This window comes from Polistes fuscatus, unplaced genomic scaffold (assembly GCF_010416935.1).
Source record: "Polistes fuscatus isolate 324 unplaced genomic scaffold, CU_Pfus_HIC Scaffold26, whole genome shotgun sequence".
NCBI classification, from domain to species: Eukaryota; Metazoa; Arthropoda; class Insecta; order Hymenoptera; family Vespidae; genus Polistes; species Polistes fuscatus.
Genome location: NW_025113103.1, coordinates 729,919 through 752,511, shown reverse-complemented (window position 1 = coordinate 752,511; position 22,593 = coordinate 729,919). Strand labels below are relative to the sequence as shown.

The following is a 22,593-nucleotide window of genomic DNA, read 5'->3' as shown; positions in this document are numbered from 1 at the left end:
TCCCCACCCCTCCTCTCTTCTCCTCTACTCTCCTCTTCATACACACATACGCGTACATAGTAAAGGAAGATTGCGAGCAAACAGTGATCCTAGACAATGCGGACGAGACGAAGGATTCATATTTCCTCGATGCATAACGGCTCGACGAAAAAAAAATAAAAGACCAAAGGAACAAAAAAAAGTAAATGTATAATATAAAGCTATTCGAAAGAGAAAGAAAAATATGTATGTATGTATGTATGCACGAACACCAGTAATGGTAGTAGTAGAAATAGTAGTGCTGGTTATAGTAGGTAGGGTATGCTTTAGGGAAAGAGAGGAAGGGAGATTGGGGGTAGGAAGGGGTGAGTTTCGATAGGAAAAAGTCGCTTTGGGCAGCGAAAACTTTCGAATGCGAGAAAAAGAAAGAGAAAGGAGAGAGAGAGAGAGAGAGGAGAGGGGGGAGGGAGTCGATATCGAGAAAACGGGGAAAAATGTTCGATGGTTAGAGACAGGAAAGATGACAGAGAAAAAAAGAAGAAAAAAAAAAGGAAGAGAGAAAGAGGTGAAAAGCTTGCAAATATTTGTCAGCCCTTGGAAAATCGAGATCGACTCTCTCTCTCTCTCTCTCTCTCTCTCTCTCTTTGCTTCCTCCTTTCACGCCGACATCCTGCAGCAAGAAACCAACCAACCCTCTTCTCTTCGTCCCTTTCCTCTTCTTCCTTCTTCTTCTTCTTCTTCTTCTTCTTCAACTTCTCGTACTTCTTCTTTTACTTCCACTTTTCTTCCACTTCTTTCCCTTTCGATACAGAAAAGCGTCCTTTTCACGAGCTTTCGTACTCCGACGTGCGTAAAAAGTGAAGATGAAACCGCGCAGGGTAATCGTTGCCCGGTTTTTCTTCTTGTTTTTTCTTTTTTTTATGTGTCTTATCTTCTTTCATCAAAAGTGAATATTTCCAAAGTAAATTTTACAAAAAATTAATCCATTATGCAGTTTATAATACAATTTCTAACACAATTGCAATATATTCGATAATATTTTTTATTCGATTGCTGGTTTTCTCTTCTTGTTTTTTTTTTGTCTTATCTTATCTTCTTCATCAAAAGTGAATATTTCCGAAGTAAATTTTACAAAAAAAACAATCCATTATGCAGTTTATAATACAATTTGTAACACAATTGCAATATATCCGATAATATTTTTTATTCGATTGCTGGTTTTCTCTTCTTGTTTTTTTTTTGTCTTATCTTATCTTCTTTCATCAAAAGTGAATATTTCCGAAGTAAATTTTACAAAAAAAACAATCCATTATGCAGTTTATAATACAATTTCTAACACATTGCAATATATCCGATAATATTGTTTATTCGATTGCTGGTTTTTTCTTCTTGTTTTATGTGTCTTATCTTCTTTCATCAAAAGTGAATATTTCCAAAGTAAATTTTACAAAAAATTAATCCATTATGCAGTTTATAATAAAATTTGTAACACAATTGCAACATATCCGATAATATTTTTTATTCGATTGCCGGTTTTTTCTTCTTGTTTTCTTTTTTTTATGTGTCTTATCTTCTTTCATTAAAAGTGAATATTTCCAAAGTAAATTTTACAGAAAAAACAATCCATTGTGTAGTTTATAATACAATTTCTAACACAATTGCAAGATATCTGATAATATTTTTTATTCGATTGCCGGTTTTTTCTTCTTGTTTTTATGTGTCTTATCTTCTTTCATCAAAAGTGAATATTTCCAAAGTAAATTTTACAAAAAACAATCCATTATGCAGTTTATAATACAATTTCTAACACAATTGCAATGTATCCGATAATATTTTTTATTCGATTGCCGGTTTTTTCTTCTTATTTTTATGTGTCTTATCTTCTTTCATCAAAAATGAATATTTCCAAAGTAAATTTTACAAAAAACAATCCATTATGCAGTTTATAATACAATTTCTAACACAATTGCAATATATCCGATAATATTTTTTATTCGATTGCCGGTTTTTTCTTCTTATTTTTATGTGTCTTATCTTCTTTCATCAAAAGTGAATATTTCCAAAGTAAATTTTACAAAAAATTAATCCATTATGCAGTTTATAATACAATTTCTAACACAATTGCAATATATCCGATAATATTTTTTATTCGATTGCCGGTTTTTTCTTCTTATTTTTATGTGTCTTATCTTCTTTCATCAAAAGTGAATATTTCCAAAGTAAATTTTACAAAAAAACAATCCATTATGCAGTTTATAATACAATTTCTAACATAATTGCAATATATCCGATAATAGTTTTTATTCAATTGCCTATTTTTTCTTCTTGTTTTCTTTTTTTTTTGTGTCTTATCTTCTTTCATCAAAAGTGAATATTTCCAAAGTAAATTTTACAAAAAACAATCCATTATGCAGTTTATAATACAACTTGTAACACAATTGCAATATATCCGATAATATTGTTTATTCGATTGCCGGTTTTTTCTTCTTGTTTTTATGTGTCTTATCTTATCTTCTTTCATCAAAAGTGAATATTTCCAAAGTAAATTTTACAACAAATTAATCCATTATGCAGTTTATAATACAATTTGTAACACAATTGCAACATATCCGATAATATTGTTTACTAGACGAAATCGTATCGCGTACTTTCCCTTTATTATTTATTTTGTTGCTTTCCGATTTACGGTATGATGGTATTTTTAAACTATAAAGATAACCAACCAGGCATTTCGTAAATGGTTTCCCCCCTATTCGGAAGATTGTGGTTAACGCGTTTGCTCCATTTTGTGGTCACCGAAAGTATTCGAATTTACAAAGGGCACTAAAAGTACCAACGACCAATATTTCACCTATTTTCTCTCGTCAACGTTTCTTTCCTCCAAGTATATATATATAATATAAATAAATAAAAAAAAGGAGACGAAAAACAATCTCATATTAAAAGTGCAGTAAAAACTATCACAAATAGAAATAGAAAAGAATGGTACAAAGAGTCGAAGTATTTATTCCTCGACGAACAAATATTCTCTATCTCGCGCGAACATATGCACGCACACACACACATATACATACATACATGTGGTAGGTTTTTCAGAAAACTCATTCGAAGGGAAACCGTTTTCTCCTAAAAAATGTTGAAATTTCAAACGGAGCGAGCATTTCGGTTGGCTATCTCCTAGTGTTTACTCATATCCATTCGGTATTACGGTTATCATCCCTTGCAGGGATGAGTAAGAGCGAATGAGTATGCGAGTGTGAGCGGAATAGAAGGTCTCGAGGATATTAGAAGTACGTAAACGTCTCTCCATCTCTCTCTCTCTCTCTCTCTCTTCCACTATCTTTATCTCTTCTAGCGGTTTCTCAGATACCGAGGTAAGCCCTTAAGAAAGCACCTAGGACCAACCCTACTTCATACATCATCGAGAATGACGGAATGTGGGACGTGATATGTCACGCCTCGAATGGTTAACGCATTCGAGTCATCGTTCATCGTTCGCATAATGCTTACCTAGCATTATACGTACTCTAAGCAATACGAATATATATATATATTTCTTACTGCATATGTAATATATATTGTATTACATTTGTGTGCGTACATTCGTTCGACAAAATGCAGTACGCACTTTTATTTCTAATTACGTATGTTTAATGGTAGATTAGAAATGAAATACTTATACACAGTATACGTGCATATAGATATTTTATATATTAGGACACAATTTTCCATATATTATATATATGGAAAATCTATATAATTTTATTTATATTATTTACATTTATATATATTTTTTTTTTATTTTATATTACATTTTATATATTACATTTTATATATTATTATTTACATTTTATATATTTTATATTATATTTCTTACTGCATATGTAATATATATTGTATTACATTTGTGTGCGTACACCCATTCTACAAAATGCAGTATACACATTTATTTCTAATTACGTATGTTTAGTGGTAGTTAATTTGATCCAAAAAATATACTTATATGTATATATATATATATTTCTTACTGCATATGTAATATATTGTATTACATTTGTGTGCGTACACTCGTTCGACAAAATGCAGTACGCACTGTTATTTCTAATTACGTATGTTTAGTGGTAGATTAGTTTGATCCAAAAAATATACTTATATCTATATATATATATTTCTTACTGCATATGTAATATATATTGTATTACATTTGTGTGCGTACACTCGTTCGACAAAATGCAGTATACACTTTTATTTCTAATTACGTATGTTTAGTGGTAGATTAATTTGATCCAAAAAATATACTTATATGTATATATATATATTTCTTACTGCATATGTAATATATATTGTATTACATTTGTGTGCGTACACTCGTTCGACAAAATGCAGTATGCACTTTTATTTCTAATTACGTATGTTTAGTTTGATCCAAAAAATATACTATACATATCTATAGAAATGAAATACTTATACACAATATACATGCATATAGGTATTTTATATATTAGAACACAATTTTCCAACTCGCGTTTATTTGATCGTAAAAAAAAGAAAAAGAAAAAGAAAAAAAAGGAAGTAAAGAAAACTATTCCCGAACGAATATAGTCATTCCGAACGAGGTTACTATCTATCCAAACGAGAATTCCTCTTCATCTCTCTCTCTCTTCAGCAGCTATTTTTAATTAAGGAGTATCAAGAGCACAAAACGAGCGACATACCCGAGATAACGAGATGATCAGCCGTTTCTAAATATGTCTCGACCGCAATTACGTTTCCTCGACACACTTTACTCACTCTCTCTCTCTCTTTCTATACGAAGAGGGAGGTTATTAGAGAAAGAAAAAGTCGATAGGTAGTCAGATAGAGTGAGTATCGATTCGAATACTTGAAAAAAAAAGAGAAAAAAAAGAAAAAAAAAGAAGAAAAAACGAACAAGTTTGTCATTTTCGCAGTTTGTACGAGAGCCTCTGCTACGTGAGTCTCATTGAAAAATAGAAGTTTCCGCTTCCGCGACACGGAATTTCGTACGCGAAAGCATTCGGAGAGAGAAAGAGATAAAAAAAGGAAAAAGGAGACCAAGGAAGAGCGAGAGAGTGAGAAATGCAATGGACAGGAGAGGGCACGTGCGTCTAATTAAAGTGTGCACCTCGAGTTAATTAGTGCCGACTCGATGGTGCGTAATTAGCGATTATTGCCGACAAAATCTCGCGGAAAAGAGGATCTTTTCTCTACCCCCCTTCTGTCCCCCTCTGCCCCCCCCCCTCCACTGCCCCCCTCTTCTTCTTCTCACTTTTATCTCTTTCCCTCTATTTTTTTTTCTTTTTTTTTTCTTTTTTCTTTTTTCCTTTCTTTATTTCTTTCTTTCTTTCTTTCTTTCTTTCTTTCTTTCTTTCTCGTTCTAACTTGAGAACGAACGTGCAAAAGGCGATACGGTAGTATTTGGCGCAGCTCGGGTTTTCTAAATTTTAATTAATTTCGAGATAATTCCAAGTGGAACTTTACGTGCCTCGTAGGCAAGAAAATTCAAATCTGTACATTTCTATCTCGCACACTGACTCGCTCGGTTCTACTGTGATCGACGTACTGAAACAGTAAGCGTATGAACGAGATGAAAATATGAAATTTATTTGATTTATTTGTTTATTTTAATAATATTTTATTGAGCCTAGAGCCTAGGCTCCTGAAAGGGGCCATTAATTACAGTGTAGTACAATGTAATGTATAGATAAAACAAAACGGAAATGAAAATTATGTAATTATTATTAAACTTATCATTAATATTAGTAGTAACGCATAGTAAGTAGATAAAAGTAATAAGAAAATAGTAAATATTAAAAAAAGGATAATGATTCTATAATAATAGTATAGTAGTATTGGTTCAAAGCAATAAACATATGGTTAAAACAAAACAAAACAAAACAAAAATTAAATTAAATTAAATCATAAGAGTCACAAAACACGTTGAATATCTCTATCGATAAAGTAGGTATAACATTTTAATCTGAATTCTTTATAGTCATTTAGAGCTACGATATCTTCCGATAGTTGATTCCAAATACGAACAGCCGTTACCAAAAATGATTTGTCATAAGTCCTGGTTCTTGCATGAGGTAAACTTCATACATCCAACTGCCTGATAGCACGACCACGAACAGAAATAAGAATACTAAAGTTCGTTCTTAATATTTTGTCGTGCTGAAGACGCAACATTTTGTATACCATGCAAGCCATTAAGAAGTCACGTCGATCTTGTAAAGTCAACCATCCTAAAACTCTTCTAAACGAAGAGTAGTATGCTGATATATCGTTGCAAACGAAAGATAAAACGAATACAAGCATTAAACTTTCTTTGCAATTTAGTTTATTATATATATGTCCTACGTATCTTTACGCATTCGTACAAGTATTTCAAAACTATCCTCATTTCTTTTTGTTTAAACGTGCATAATTTTCTCTTGTTCTTTGTTTTTTTTTTTGAAGTTATACTTCTTTTGGCGCGTTGGGGAAAATGTAATGGGGAGTGGATTTTGTTCCGAGCGTCTGGAAAAACGACACCATGAAGTTTGTCAGTATTTACGACGCGCGGCAAACCGATTTCAAGTTTACGGCACGAAGTTGTCTTCTCTTCTTCTTCCCCCTTTTTTTCTCAAGCGGGTCACCCATCCAAATACTAATCGTACTCAGCGCTGCTTTACTTAAAATGATCGAAGCGAGAACTAACGCTGTAACCGCGCCATGGCTGTTGACGCGTGAATTAATTCGATGTATCTCTCTTATTTAGTGTGGACTGATATCTATATTTTGATATTTTCTTTTTCTGTTTTTTATTCTTTCTTATATATATATATATATATATATATAATAATAATTATTTTTTCTTTTTAAGTTATTTTTTTGAAGTTATTTTTGAGGTTATTGAGGTTATGTTCGTTTTGGTACGGCAAAGAAGTATAACTTCTTACGTGCGTACATAAGTACACACACCAGTTTTTTTTATTCTTTCTTATATATATAATAATTATTTTTTTTTTTAAGTTATTTCTTTTCTTTGAAGTATTTTTTAGGTTATTTTTGAGGTTATTGAGGTTATGTTCGTTTTGGTACGGCAAAGAAGTATAACTTCTTACGTGAGTAAGGTAAAAGCCTCCTCGGTTGGCCAGTTAAGCCGTTTTCTTTTTTAGAAAAATTATATTCATTCAATAAAATAACTTACATCTAAACTAATGGTTTAACCTGTAAGCTTGAGCTTTCAGCTTTGAATAAAAATAAAGAAAAGACAAATTATTCATAAATATTTTAATAATAAATTAAAAAAAACATAGATTTGCAATGTCCCTATTTTTAGCCAACTTTCTCCCTCTTTTGGCCACGCATGTCCCCTCATTTGGCCATGTTTCCTATTTAAAATAAATAATTAATTAATAACTAATTTATTAAATAAATCAAAATTGAATAATTCAAAACTCGTGTACAAAGAAATTAATTACTCATTAGTATTAAAAAACTAGTTGAATACTTTATGTACAAATATATATAACCTCAAAGCGAATAGCCATAAGTTGGCTAATGATAAAAACAGAGGCAATAATACTGTCTCCATGCTTGGCCACCATATTTTTAATGGAGAATAATTAAAAATCACTTAATTTTCAATTTCTATAATAATTTTAAGCTATGTTAATTGCAGAAAAAAATATTTTGGTTGCTATTCTCAAAAATGAAATATATAGGTTAATAAAAATCACAGTATCCTTACCTTACTTAACAAGAAATCATCCAAAAACAGAAGTCTTGCACAACTTTATTTTTTTTCGTTTTTAAATATATTTTTAAAATAATCCGAATTACTTTCAATGATATTTTAAAATTAGAATTTTTTTTTTTAAAAACTGTCACCATGTGCACATCAGCATATAATTTATAATCACTGTTGTGGCATAAAGTGGCCAATAGAGGGGGCCTGGCCAACCGAGGGGGCTTTTACCTTACATAAGTACACACACCAGTTTTTTTTTTTAAGTTATTTCTTTTCTTTGAAGTATTTTTGAAGTTATTATTGAGGTTATTGAGGTTATGTTCGTTTTGGTACGGCAAAGAAGTATAATTTCATAAGTACACACACCAGAGTTGTGTCTAGTTGTAATAGATACAAACTTAAAAATCGTTGCCAAACGTGCTTCGTAAAATTTGGTTAAATTATCGAGTAGGAAATATTGTATCAATCGGTTTTGGGTCCTTTCTCTCTCGCACAGCACCCGCTCATGGTTTTCCGGGTTGATGCGGGACACGCGCAAAAAGTATGTAATTAATTTGAACATCGTCTGGGCAAATTCCAATCAAAGCGTGCAAATATTAGAAAGCATATCGCGTTCGCGTACACCCTCTCTCTCTCTCTCTCTCTCTTACTCTCTTCGTTCTCGCAAACCCGTTACCAATTATCGTTCCTACGCTCGATACGACGATCCTACGCTATGATAACGAAAATTTCATTCGCATTATTATCCCGTTAAATGTGACAAATATTTCCTTCTTTCTTTTTTTATTTTTTATGTTAATTTTTTGTTTCCCTTTTCACGCTTATTCCACTTCTTCCACCATACACACTGCACTGGCTAGATAGAATTTCATTTTAATAAATAATCCCATTCATTTTAATAAAGAAACAAAATATAAATTGTAAATCAAGGTTTTTTTTTCTTTTTCTATTTCTTTTTTTTTCTTTATCATTATTTCATCTCTCGTAACGTTTCTCAGTATCAACACTATTTCCGCGCATACATTCCATTCATGCAGGTTTTCCCTTCCCTCGAGGAGTCGACGACGACGAGAACGAATCAAGTTGAGAGAGAGATGACTGCACCGGCACGCACCCCCCATCTCACACATGTACATATACGTAATAGATGAAAAGGGTAGAACGGAGTAGTAGCTGCTAAGAACGAGAGAGACAGAAATAGGAAGAGAGAGAGAGAGGGTGATATTGATATTTCTCTCTTACATGCCGGTATACGTGCGCATAAAAGAGAGAGAGAGAGAGAGAGGAAAAAAAAAAGTAAGAGAGCGATAAGCACACGGTTGATCGTAACTTAAATCCAGAAGTGATCATTTTAATAGGGCCAAATTAATTTCTCGCGAGAATGCGGATAGGAGTGGCTTGCGAGAGAAGAAGAGGAGAGAGGGGTGGGATCGAGCGGAACGACAGAGGGATGGATAGGGGAGGAGGTCTCCGAGGAACAGAGCAAACGGGGGAAGAGGTCGTGGGACATAGATTATGAGATGGGTGACATTCTCTGACATTTTAGTAATGTCGGCACCGCCATAGCCTACCTACCTCTCTGTTGGTGGTGGTGGTGGTGGTGGTGCTGGTATTGGTACCCAAGGGGCATGCGGGCATAGTTCGCCGCGAACCTAGTACTATTCGCTCGGCAAGTTTCTACCGGCTAATTAGCATAGTATAGTATGTAACGTCTTGTGGTAGAGAGAGGATTCAACCCCACCAAAATGTGCTGGCTGGCTGGCTGACTGGCTGGCTGGCTGGCGACCTACCCTAAACTGCTGCTGCTGCTACTACTACTACTCTGCCAAGGATCAAACCAACCCCCATCCTTTCTTCCTACTCCCCTCCTCTCGTCTTCTTTCCTCTTTCTCCCGAATTTTACTTTTTCTCATTTTCGGTTTATTTTGTCCGACTAAATAGGACGGACGGAGAATTAAATGCGGAATGGTTATTTTAAAGCTTACGTTTAAATCCTTTTATATAAATTGCACTATTCGAAACAACACGATAAACGCGCGAACTTTTGGTTCTCACCCTAAAGTATAACTGGAGAGATGTGTCAATTGCTTCTTCGATACTTAACCGATAAAGAAATTGTGCCTGCATTTCCCGTAAAGCGAGTTTTCACGCCAAGGGTGACTTACGTTAGATAAGGGAATGTACTTTACGCGAGAAAAAAAGGGAAAAAGAAACAATTAGGTTCTCTATATAGGGGTTCAATTTGATCGAACGAGAGAAAAGAAAGGTTCTTATTTTCTTTCCTTAATTATTTCTCTTTTCTTACTCCCCAGCGTTGATTAACAAGCTGAAACGATACTGGAACTTATTAATAATGGTTGAAAATTCATTTGATATAGAGAAAGAGAGAGGCAGAGAGTAGTAGTTTTAGTATCGGACAAATTAGGTTATTAGTTTGATGATCTGTACAGAGACAGTGAGACAGAGAGGAGTGGGCGAGGGGTGGCAGAGAGGGTAGTAGAGGGGGGAGTAGAGGAGTTTTTCGATCGATCTCGACGGCGATAGCGTAAATACAGTTAGCTCGGCTGATTGATGCTTCGACGCGTTAACGAGATCATACGGCCGTTTTAATGAACTCCCCGTCGAGGAGGAAATCGAGTATCCGGAAAAGGGACGTCGTCGTAATCCTAGTTGTAGTTCTACTCGTCGTCGTCGTTGTTCGTTGCTACGCGAAAGAACGACATTCTCTTTTTTCTCTTTTTTTTGAAGTTATACTTCTTTTGACGCGTTGAGGAAAATGTAATGGGGAGTGGATTTTGTTCCGAGCGTCTGAAAAAACGACACCATGAAGTTTGTCGGTATTTACGACGCGCGGCAAAGCGATTTCAAATATACGGCATGAAGTTGTCTTATCTTCTTCTTCCCCTTCTTTTCTCAAGCGGGTCACCCATCCAAGTACTAATCGTAATCAGCGCCGCTTTACTTAAATGATCGAAGCGAGAACTAATGCTGTAACCGCGCCATGACTGTTGACGCGTCAAGTAATTCGATATATCTCTCTTATATTTAGTGTGAACTGATATCTATATTTTGATATTTTCTTTTCTGTTTTTTATTCTTTCTTATATATATAATAAATAATTATTTTTTTCTTTAAGTTTTTTTTTTCTTTGAAGTTTTTTTTGAAGTTATTTTTGAGGTTATTGAGGTTATGTTCGTTTGGTACGGTTCTTACGTGCATACATAAGTACACACACCAATTTTTTCGAATAAAGATTTTTTCTTAAGAATAATTCTATCATTTGAAACAAATATCTCTCGAGAGATCTTTTTTTTTAATGGTCAGCTTATTTTTTGTATACTTCATTATTGTATAATTATATATTGTTTCATTTTTCTCTATATCTCTCTCAATCTTCCGAATTTATATTACATTATATTATAAGATATTAAATTAATAATCTTCTGAATAGTTATTAATCGTGAACTCAGTTTTTGCAACTTCACCCTCGTACAATTAAGTTATTTTTTGAAATTATTTTCGAGGTTATTGAGGTTATGTTCGTTTTGGTACGGTTCTTACGTGCGTACATAAGTACACACATCAGTTTTTTCGGATAACGATTTTTTCTTAAGAATAATTCTATCATTTGAAACAAAATATCTCTCGAGAGATCTTTTTTTAATGGTCAGCTTTTTTTTGTATACTTCATTATTGTATAATTTTATATTGTTTCATTTTTCTCTATATCTCTCTCAATCTTCCGAATTATATCACATTATCTATATAAGATATTAAATTAATAATCTTCTGAATAATTATATAATCGTGAACTCAGTTTTGCAACTTCACTTTCGTACAATTAAGTTACTTTTTTTTCTTTGAAGTTTTTTTTGAAGTTATTTTTGAGATTATTGAGGTTATGTTCGTTTTGGTACGGCAAAGAAGTATAACTTCTTACGTACACACACCAGTTTTTTCGGATGACGATTTTTTCTTAAGAATAATTCTATCATTTGAAACAAAATATCTCGAGAGAGATGTTTTTTCTTTGAAGTTTTTTTTGAAGTTATTTTTGAGGTTATTTAGGTTATGTTCGTTTTGGTACGGCAAAGAAGTATAATTTCTTACGTACACACACCAATTTTTTTCGGATGACGATTTTTTCTTAAGAATAATTCTATCATTTGAAACAAAATATCTCTCGAGAGATCTTTTTTTAATGGTCAGCTTATTTTTTTGTATACTTCATTATTGTATAATTTTATATTGTTTCATTTTTCTCTATATCTCTCTCAATCTTCCGAATTTATATCACATTATATCTATATAAGATATTAAATTAATAATCTTCTGAATAATTATATAATCGTGAACTCAGTTTTTGCAACTTCACTTTCGTACAATTAAGTTACTTTTTTTTCTTTGAAGTTTTTTTTTGAAGTTATTTTTGAGATTATTGAGGTTATGTTCGTTTTGGTACGGCAAAGAAGTATAACTTCTTACGTACACACACCAGTTTTTTCAGATGACGATTTTTCTTAAGAATAATTCTATCATTTGAAACAAAATATCTCGAGAGAGATGTTTTTTCTTTGAAGTTTTTTTTGAAGTTATTTTTGAGGTTATTTAGGTTATGTTCGTTTTGGTACGGCAAAGAAGTATAATTTCTTACGTACACACACCAATTTTTTCGGATGACGATTTTTTCTTAAGAATAATTCTATCATTTGAAACAAAATATCTCTCGAGAGATCTTTTTTTTAATGGTCAGCTTATTTTTTTGTATACTTCATTATTGTATAATTTTATATTGTTTCATTTTTCTCTATATCTCTCTCAATCTTCCGAATTTATATCACATTATATCTATATAAGATATTAAATTAATAATCTTCTGAATAATTATATAATCGTGAACTCAGTTTTTGCAACTTCACTTTCGTACAATTAAGTTACTTTTTTTTCTTTGAAGTTTTTTTTGAAGTTTTTTTGAGATTATTGAGGTTATGTTCGTTTTGGTACGGCAAGAAGTATAACTTCTTACGTACACACACCAGTTTTTTCGGATGACGATTTTTTCTTAAGAATAATTCTATCATTTGAAACAAAATATCTCGAGAGAGATGTTTTTCTTTGAAGTTTTTTTTTGAAGTTATTTTTGAGGTTATTTAGGTTATGTTCGTTTTGGTACGGCAAAGAAGTATAACTTCTTACGTACACACACTAGTTATTCGGATAACGAATTTTTCTTAAGAATAATTCTATCATTTGAAACAAAATATCTCTCGAGAGCTTTTTTTTTCTTTGAATTTTTTTTTTGAAGTTATTTTTGAGGTTATTGAGGTTATGTTCGTTTTGGTACGGCAAAGAAGTATAACTTCTTACGTACACACACCAGTTTTTTCGGATGACGATTTTTCTTAAGAATAATTCTATCGTTTGAAACAAAATATCTCTCGAGAGAGATCTTTTTTTATGGTCAGCTTATTTTTTTGTATACTTCATTATTGTATAATTATAATATATTGTTTCATTTTTCTCTATATCTCTCTCAATTTTCCGAATTAATATTACATTATATCTATATAAGATATTAAATTAATAATCTTCTGAATAGTTATATAATCGTGAACTCAGTTTTTGCAACTTCACCCTCGTACAATTAAAAGCTTTCTCTCTTTTGTATTTTCATACAAAAGAAAGAAATATGATCTCTTTTATTATCATTTTTAAAAAGAGTTGACCAAGTTCAAATAAATCTTCGCATTAATGCTGCAATCACTTATTCCACCCACCTTCTCTCCCTCTCTCTCTCTCTCGTGAAAAATAAAATAAACCAAGCAAACTAAATACATTTATCGGAAGAAGAGTAAAGGAATCGATGAGAAGAGGAGAAGAAGAAGAAGAAGAAGAAAGGAAGGGGGTAAGAGATAGCCAAAGGAGGTTCATAAAGAAAAAACGTAATTTTCTCGAAGTAAAACGAATCTCGTTCCTCCTTCATTTTCTTTTTCTTCTGATTCTTCTTCTTCTTCTTCTTCTTCGAAGAATCATAGATCGTACCTTATCGTTCGTGCGAAAGATATCAATGGTATTTCTCGTCGTTCATACTTTTTAACGGGGAATAGTATTCTATAGATAGTATTTCTATGCAATCTATACGATTGCAGCGAAGCTTCTTTTTCATACCCGTGTCCCTATTTTAATTTGTTTATTTTTTTTCAAGTCTTCTAAATAATTTCACTAATTTTTTTTTTGCTAAATCATGGACGATAGTTGAATATACGTGCAGAGAGAGAGTGAGAGAGAGAGAGAGAGAGAGAGATGTGATATCGATTACCGTTTGGGGTTCCGATATTACGCTCGTACCCCTCTCACGTCACACCCCTTCGTATGTACGTCGAGCCAGTTTCCACCCTGACTATCTCTCTCTCTCTCTGTCGCATATTTCTCTCCCTTCTCAGCACCCTCTCTCATTCGTCTAGCTCCTCTTCTCTCTTTGTTCCTCTCATTCGCTTTCTCTCACACGCGCACGCGTACTCATCTCCCGCACGTTTCTTCCACCCGTATAAAGGTGGCACGCGTTTTCCTATATTTATATATGTAATAATAATAATAATTATATATTTAAATGATTATTTTCTCGTAATCCAAACTTTTCAAGTTCTTTTAGACAATAAGATATCGTAGAATTATTTTATCGTCTCCACCTATACGCGAAATAACTTTGAAAAAGCGTACCTGGACGTTATGGCGTATGCACATGACAGCCACCTTTTTTTTATGATATATTTCATCTTTTTTTTCATTTACTTTTTCTTCTTTTATTATATTGGGTTCATTCCATAAATTGATATTTTACTTTTATTTTCCTCGGGTTAATTTCATTGAAATAAATACCGACCGTATTCGTAAATATGAAGCTCGCTGTAAAATATATTTTTGATATGTTGCTCATTTATTACGATTAAACTTCATTATTACAGTTGATTCATATAAATTGTTTAAATTTATCTATGAGAGAGAGAGAAAGCGAGAGACTGGTTTACCTTTAACGTTGCCACTTTTTTCGCATTTTTTCTTGAACAGTATACGTTTAAAATCAATGTCCAATGCACATACGGCTTCCTTCGGTTCAGAACGTGTGTACAAAAGTGTGAGAGTGAACTTCGAGGGTTGGATATTCGCGTAGGGATCCCAAAGTACATATACGAGGGTATATGAAAGCGTGTGTTAGTGTTTTGAACGATATTTGGACGTGGATATATAGGGTGACCCGTAACGACGCATAGATAAATGCGAGACACCTTTTAAACCTTCACCTAACTTCAGCTAGATGAACAATTTTGTTATTAATTCTTTTTCATTTTGTATTATTGTATTATTTGTTGCAAATGAAAGAAATATTACTCGAGTTAATACGCGACTCGAGATAAATTGGAAAGAGAAACTGTTTAAGGGTGTGTCTATTTGAATTCTCATTTAGTAGAAATTCATTTATCTAATTTCCATCTAATCGATTCTTAGTAAACCCTATGTTAGTTTTTTATTTGCATGAATGTTTGTACGAGTATAGTGGAAGGTTATGGAAATAGTTAGGGGTTGGTATTTCTAATAAAATATCAATAAACGGTTTAGAAATAAAACCGTTGGTATTTTGAATGAAAATACATGACGATACAATTGTTAATATTATTTCAGACAAACAAAAAAAGAGAGCACAAATTATAGCGATCAAATAAATCGAAGTTAAATGATTGTTTAATAAAAGCCTTCTCTAATGAAAATGAATAATGTAATTATGAAGCTATGTCGATGAAAAGTATGACATAATAAGTTTTTTAACAACGTTTCGAATTACTGTTCACTCAATACCACCGAGTATAGTCTGTAGTGTTTAGTATGCAAGGTATATCGGATGTTGCCTGAAATATAACAATGTGGTTGAACGCCGTGACGGAAATGATCCTTGCATTTTGAAGCACGTAACGGTATTGCGTTCGCGTAACTTTCAAAGTTCCCTACTATACGACTCTGTTCGTCTACTACCGATCATAGTTTTGCTAGCTACTCGAAACGATCTCGATCCCGCAATTACTTTGAATTATTATAATGATAACAAACTATATACCCAAACTTTATCATATTATATGTAAAACTATAGATTTTTGAAGTTATACTTCTTTTAACGCGTTGGGTAAAATGTAATGGGGAGTGGATTTTGTTCCGAACGTCTGGAAAAACGACACCATGAAGTTTGTCGGTATTTACGACGCGCGGCAAAACGATTTCAAGTATACGGCGTGAAGTTGTCTTCTCTTCTTCCCCCCCCCTTTTTTTCTCAAGCGGGTCACCCATCCAAGTACTAATCGTAATCAGCGCCGCTTTACTTAAATGATCGAAACGAGAACTAATGCTGTAACCGTCAAGTAATTCGATATATTTCTCTTATATTTAGTGTGGACTGATATCTATTTTGATATTTTCTTTTTTTTTTTTTTATTCTTTCTTATATATATATAATAATAATTATTTTTTTGAAGTTATTTTTTTTTCTTTAAAGTTATTTTTTGAAGTTATTTTTGAGGTTATAGAGGTTATGTTCGTTTTGGTACGGTTCTTACGTGCGTACATAAGTACACACACCAGGTTTTTAATAAATAAATATACTGATCGTATATTTGAAATATATATTTATTCTTCAGTATTTTAAATAAATGGTTAGTATTTATAATAAGGACAAGGTTGCTTCAACGTCTCGTATATCGGTACAGGGATATATTTTATTATAAATAGCAATCATTTATTTCAAATACTGACATAATAATTAGCAATTCTATTTAATTATCAATGACGACACGATATTTTCTTTTTCTGTTTTTTATTCTTTCTTATATATATATAATAATAATAGTTTTTTTTTTTTGAAGTTATTTTTGAGGTTATTGAGGTTATGTTCGTACGCCAAAAAAGTATAACTTCTTACGTGCGTACATAAATACACACACCAGGTTTTTAATAAATAAATATACTGATCGTATATTTGAAATATATATTTATTCTTCAGTATTTTAAATAAATGGTTAGTATTTATAATAAGGACAAGGTTGCTTCAACGTCTCGTATATCGGTACAGGGATATATTTTATTATAAATAGCAATCATTTATTTCAAATACTGACATAATAATTAGCAATTCTATTTAATTTTCAATGACGACACGATATTTTCTTTTTCTTTTTTTATTCTTTCTTATATATATATAATAATTATTTTTTTTTTTAAGTTATTTCTTTTCTTTGAAGTTTTTTTTTTGAAGTTATTTTGAGATTATTGAGGTTATGTTCGTTTGGTACGGTTCTTACGTGCGTACATAAGTACACACACCAAGTTTTTTAATAAATAAATATACTGATCGTATATTTGAAATATACATTTATTCTTCAGTATTTTAAATAAATGGTTAGTATTATAATAAGGACAAGGTTGCTTCAACGTCTCGTATATCGGTACAGGGATATATTTTATTATAAATAGCAATCATATATTTCAAATACTGACATAATAATTAGCAATTCTATTTAATTATCAATGACGACACGATATTTTCTTTTTCTGTTTTTATTCTTTCTTATATATATATATATAATAATAATTATTTTTTTGAAGTTATTTTTGAGGTTATTGAGGTTATGTTCGTTTTGGTACGGCAAAGAAGTATAACTTCGTTACGTGCGTACATAACTACACACACACCAGTTTTTTGTTCACCATAACTTTAAATATTATACGCAATATCTATTTAACCATTATAAATAGAAAATATAGCACCCATCACTCGTAGTTATAGTCATGTACTAGACGAACATATGTAAAAACGCGTATATAGTTGCATACATTATATAAATTCGCAGATGCATTTTTAATGAATGGCACGCTTTTCCATTTTCTTCTTTCAGAATCGTCCTAAAAAACGTGAACAAAGGATTGAATCTCTCTTCCCTCTCTCGTCGTCATTCGAATAAAAGAACAGAGAAGAGAAAATGGGGGAAAGAAAATGACTCGCGGTTGCTTTTTACGAGATGGAAAGAAGAAGAAGAAGAAGAAGAAGAAAGAAAGAAAGAAGGAATCGAGAACGACGATAACACTTTGACGGCTTCGAAGTATTATCCCAGCTGCACAACGACGGCTCTTGCGTAAGTCCTATTTTAATTCCATCAGTACTCACCCCACACCCCCCACACCCCCCGCAACTTTTACTCTCCCTCCTACTTTCCTTCCTATATGTATACACACATATATTTATTATATCTTTCTCTCTCAATCCGTTTTCTATTCTACATGCATGCACACTAAATATATATGTATTATCGTTACAGTGTATAATTCAATTAATTCAATTAGATAATAGTTTTAGGGAAAGAATATAGATCAAGTTACGTTAGTGAAAGATTAATTAAAATGAATTGTTTGAAATTCATAATAAATAAATATACTAGCATATGTTGTAAAACCACGAAACCAAGCAAATCAAATCTAATAGGTGCATAGGTGTACGCATAATGCACGAATCTTTCTCTCTCTCTCTCTCTCTCTCTCTCTTCATATATGTATGCATATCTGTATATGCGGGAGCATTATGATCAACTACAATTCTCGAGACGTTAGCTTGGCATACTGCAAGAACTACCTTTTTTCTTGCTTCGAGATCCTTTGTGTCGTCTTCTCCCTTAGAAAAAGATATCCCCATAAAAATGGCAGAGGGAAAGGTGACCTGATTTGCCTGAAACTCTCTCTCTCTTTCTTACGTGTATAAAAATTTACTCCTAACGAGCGGTGAGAACTTTTGTGCCTTTCATAGAAACCATTCGAGGAGAAGAAAGAATAAAGAAAAGAGTAGTGCTGGTGGTGGTTGTGGTGGTGGTGGTGGGAGCAAGGGCAGGGGGAAGGGGTGGGTGATACTTCGATGGAAAAGTTCGAGGGAAGATATTCATTCGATTTCGACGATAAAACGCCTCGGCATTTAATTCACGCTACGAAACCTTTCAAATGGTATATATTCAACGATATCAGGCACACAATGATATATAACGATTGTGCGAGAAGAGAGGGGTATGTAAAGGGTGGTTGCTGATAGGGTGGTAGTAGTAGGAGTAAAGCGTGCCATTAAATCGTCGTCGCGTTGATCGATGAGAGTTCATTACGGCCGATTAAGTCTTAACTCCCTCGACTATTATTCCTTTATTATATTAGTTTTGCTAATAAACATTTATTTCGCGGAATATGGAATAATATTATTGTTATTCGATTCGCGATAATACAGGGATTAATAATAATTATTATAATTATTATTATTGTTATTGTTATTTCGAGTCAATTAATCTCGATTGAATGAAAAATATATATTTAGATTTTCAAACTTAACATTCTATGTATTAGGTGTATTGTAAATTATTTAGCAGCGAATAAACTATTAATATTTTTTCGCGGTAATACAGGGATTATAATAATAATAATTATTGTTATTGTTATTGTTATTGTTATTTCGAGTCAATTAATCTCGATTGAATGAAAAAATTATATTTAGATTTCAAACTTAACATTCTATGTATTATATTAGGTGATTTGTAAAACTATTTAACAGCGAATAAACTATAACTTTTTTCGCGGTAATACAGGGATTAATAATAATTATTATTATTATTATTATTATTGTTATTGTTATTTCGAGTCAATTAATCTCGATTGAATGAAAAATATTATATTTAGATTTTCAAACTTAACATTCTATGTATTAGGTGTATTTGTAAAATTATTTAGCAGCGAATAAACTATAACTATTTTTTCGCGGTAATACAGGGATTATTAATAATAATTATTATTATTATTGTTATTGTTATTTCGAGTCAATTAATCTCGATTGAATGAAAAATATTATATTTAGATTTTCAAACTTAACATTCTATGTATTAGGTGTGTTTGTAAAATTATTTAGCAGCGAATAAACTATAACTATTTTTTCGCGGTAATACAGGGATTAATAATAATAATAATTATTATTATTATTATTGTTATTGTTATTTCGAGTCAATTAATCTCGATTGAATGAAAAATATTATATTTAGATTTTCAAACTTAACATTCTATGTATTAGGTGTATTTGTAAAATTATTTAGCAGCGAATAAACTACTAACTATTTTCGCGGTAATACAGGGATTATTTAATAATAATATAATTATATTATTATTGTTATTGTTATTTCGAGTCAATTAATCTCGATTGAATGAAAAATATTATATTTAGATTTTCAAACTTAACATTCTATGTATTATAATAAGCGTATTTGTAAAACTTGCAGCGAATAAATATAACTATTTTTTTGCGGTAATACAGGGATTAATAATAACAATAATAATATATAATAATAATAATAATAATAATTATTATTATTATTATTTATTGTTATTGTTATTTCGAGTCAATTCATCTCGATTGAATGAAAAATTATATTTAGATTTTCAAACTTAACATTCTATGTATTAGGTGTATTTGTAAAACTATTTAGCAGTAAATAAACTATAAATATTTTTTCGTCAAGAGTATAAAGATTCTCTTCTCTGACCATAAGTCGTAAGTCCACCAAAAATGGAAAATCCGTTTTAGCGGAAAGATTATTTCGAGTATAATCCATTCTCTCGAATCGTAAAGGAATTCTTTTGCTCATCTCGAGACAACGGGGATTTCCCGATCGAGAAAAATCCGACAGTCGTGTATCCGAAGGCGTCGAAAAATCCCTTCTCGTGGATGTCAAGTTCGCGCAAATTTTCTAAGAAACTTTTTCGTTCGCCCAAGGCGGCTCCCGAAGTACTCTCCAACGCGTTACTCCAACCAAATAGTCCTTTTTCTTTCTTTATTCTTTCTTACCTTTTTTTCTTTTTTTCTTCTTGCCCTTTCTTCCTATTTCTACTCTCATCCCTTCGTCAAACAAAACAGCCCATTCCATCCGACCGTTATCCGTCACGCGTCCCTTTTTCCTACGTCCCCGTTTCGGATTTCAACTACAGTTAAAACCTTTGCACTCGAGCGGCGCCGATACGGCGCCCGGCTCACACATTTCAAGTGTCAAACTCAACCAAAACTAATTACAGAGTGTAGTATTATCAAGTTTGTTTTTTTTCGACTATATGAATAAACTGATGATATGTTATTGAAGTTATACTTCTTTTGTTTTTGTTTCTTTGAAGTTATTTTTTGAAGTTTTTTGAGGTTATTGAGGTGTTCGTTTTGGTACGGCAAAGAAGTATAACTTCTTACGTGCGTACATAAATACACACACCAGTTTTTAATAATAAATATACTGATCGTATATTTGAAATATATTTATTCTTCAGTATTTTAAATAAATGTTAGTATTTATAATAAGGACAAGGTTGCTTCAACGTCTCGTATATCGATACAGGATATATTTATTATAAATAGCAATCATTTATTTCAAATACTGACATAATAATTAGCAATTCTATTTAATTATCAATGACGACACGATATTTCTTTTTCTTTTTTAATTTATTTTTGTTCTTGAAGTTTTGTTTTGAACTTATTTTTTAGGTTATCGAGGTTATGTTCATTTTGGTACGGCAAAGAAGTATAACTTCTACGTGCGTACATAAATACACACACCAGTTTTTAATAATAAATTACTGATCGTCTATTTGAATATTATATTTATTCTTCAGTATTTTAAATAAATGGTTAGTATTTATAATAAGGACAAGGTTGCTTCAACGTCTCGTATATCGATACAGGAATATTTTTATTAAAATAACAATCATTTATTTCAAATACTGACTAAATAATTAGCAATTCTATTTAATTATCAATGACGACACGAATTTTCTTTTTCTTTTTTAAGTTATTTTTTTCTTTGAAGTTTTGTTTTGAAGTTATTTTTTAGGTTATTGAGGTTATGTTCGTTTTTGGTACGCCAAAAAAGTATAACTTCTTACGTGCGTACATAAATACACACACCAGTTTTTTTAATAAATAAATATACTGATCGTTTTTGAAATTATATTTATTCTTCAGTATTTTAAATAAATGGTTAATATTTAATAAGGACAAGGTTGCTTCAACGTCTCGTATATCGCTACAGGGATATATTTTATTATAAATAGCAATCATTTATTTCAATACTGACATAATATTAGCAATTCTATTTAATTATCAATGACGACACTATTTTCTTTTTCTTTTTTATTCTTTCTTATATATATATATAATAATAATTATTTTTTTTTTTTAAGTTATTGTTTTCTTTGAAGTTATTTTTGAAGATTTTCGAGGTTATCGAGGTTATGTCGTTTTGGTAAGGCACAGAAGTATAACTTCTTACGTGCGTACATAAGTACACACACCAGTTTTTTTATTCTTTCTTATATCTATAATCAATAATTATTTTTTTTAAGTATTTTTTTCTTTGAGTTATATTGAGGTTATTGAGGTTATGTTCGTTTAGGTACGGCAAAGAAAGTTATAACTTCGTTACGTGCGTACATAAGTACACACCAGTTTATTTCTATACTGCTTTGTTTTATAAATATTTTTAATTACCTGTAAAATGTCTACTTAATTTGGCCGAAATCGTCTCGAGTTGCTGATTCGACGCAAGCGAAAAAGGCCTCGAGTGCACAAGGGTTCACGTTTGACCTTTTCCGCGAACACATTCACGGTGTCTCCTTGTTTTTTTATGGTTTTACTTGGACTCATTATAATTATCAGTGTTTATATACGATAATGCATAAAGATTCTAATTATTTGGATCTATTTTAACTCGTCACTAATCATCATCGTCATCGTCATCGTCATCGTCATACTATTTCA

The 22,593-nt window shown here is 31.6% G+C and overlaps 1 long non-coding RNA gene across 2 annotated transcripts in view; it reads left to right on the top strand.

Annotated features, from left to right (window-relative positions):
* Window positions 1–22,593, top strand: part of LOC122518841 — a 95,850-nt gene that overhangs the window by 16,072 nt on the left and 57,185 nt on the right. For both annotated transcript variants that reach the window (XR_006304164.1, XR_006304163.1), the window contains exon 2: window positions 17,672–17,908. This is a non-coding gene — a long non-coding RNA (uncharacterized LOC122518841). The remainder of the gene's footprint in view (window positions 1–17,671; window positions 17,909–22,593) is intronic.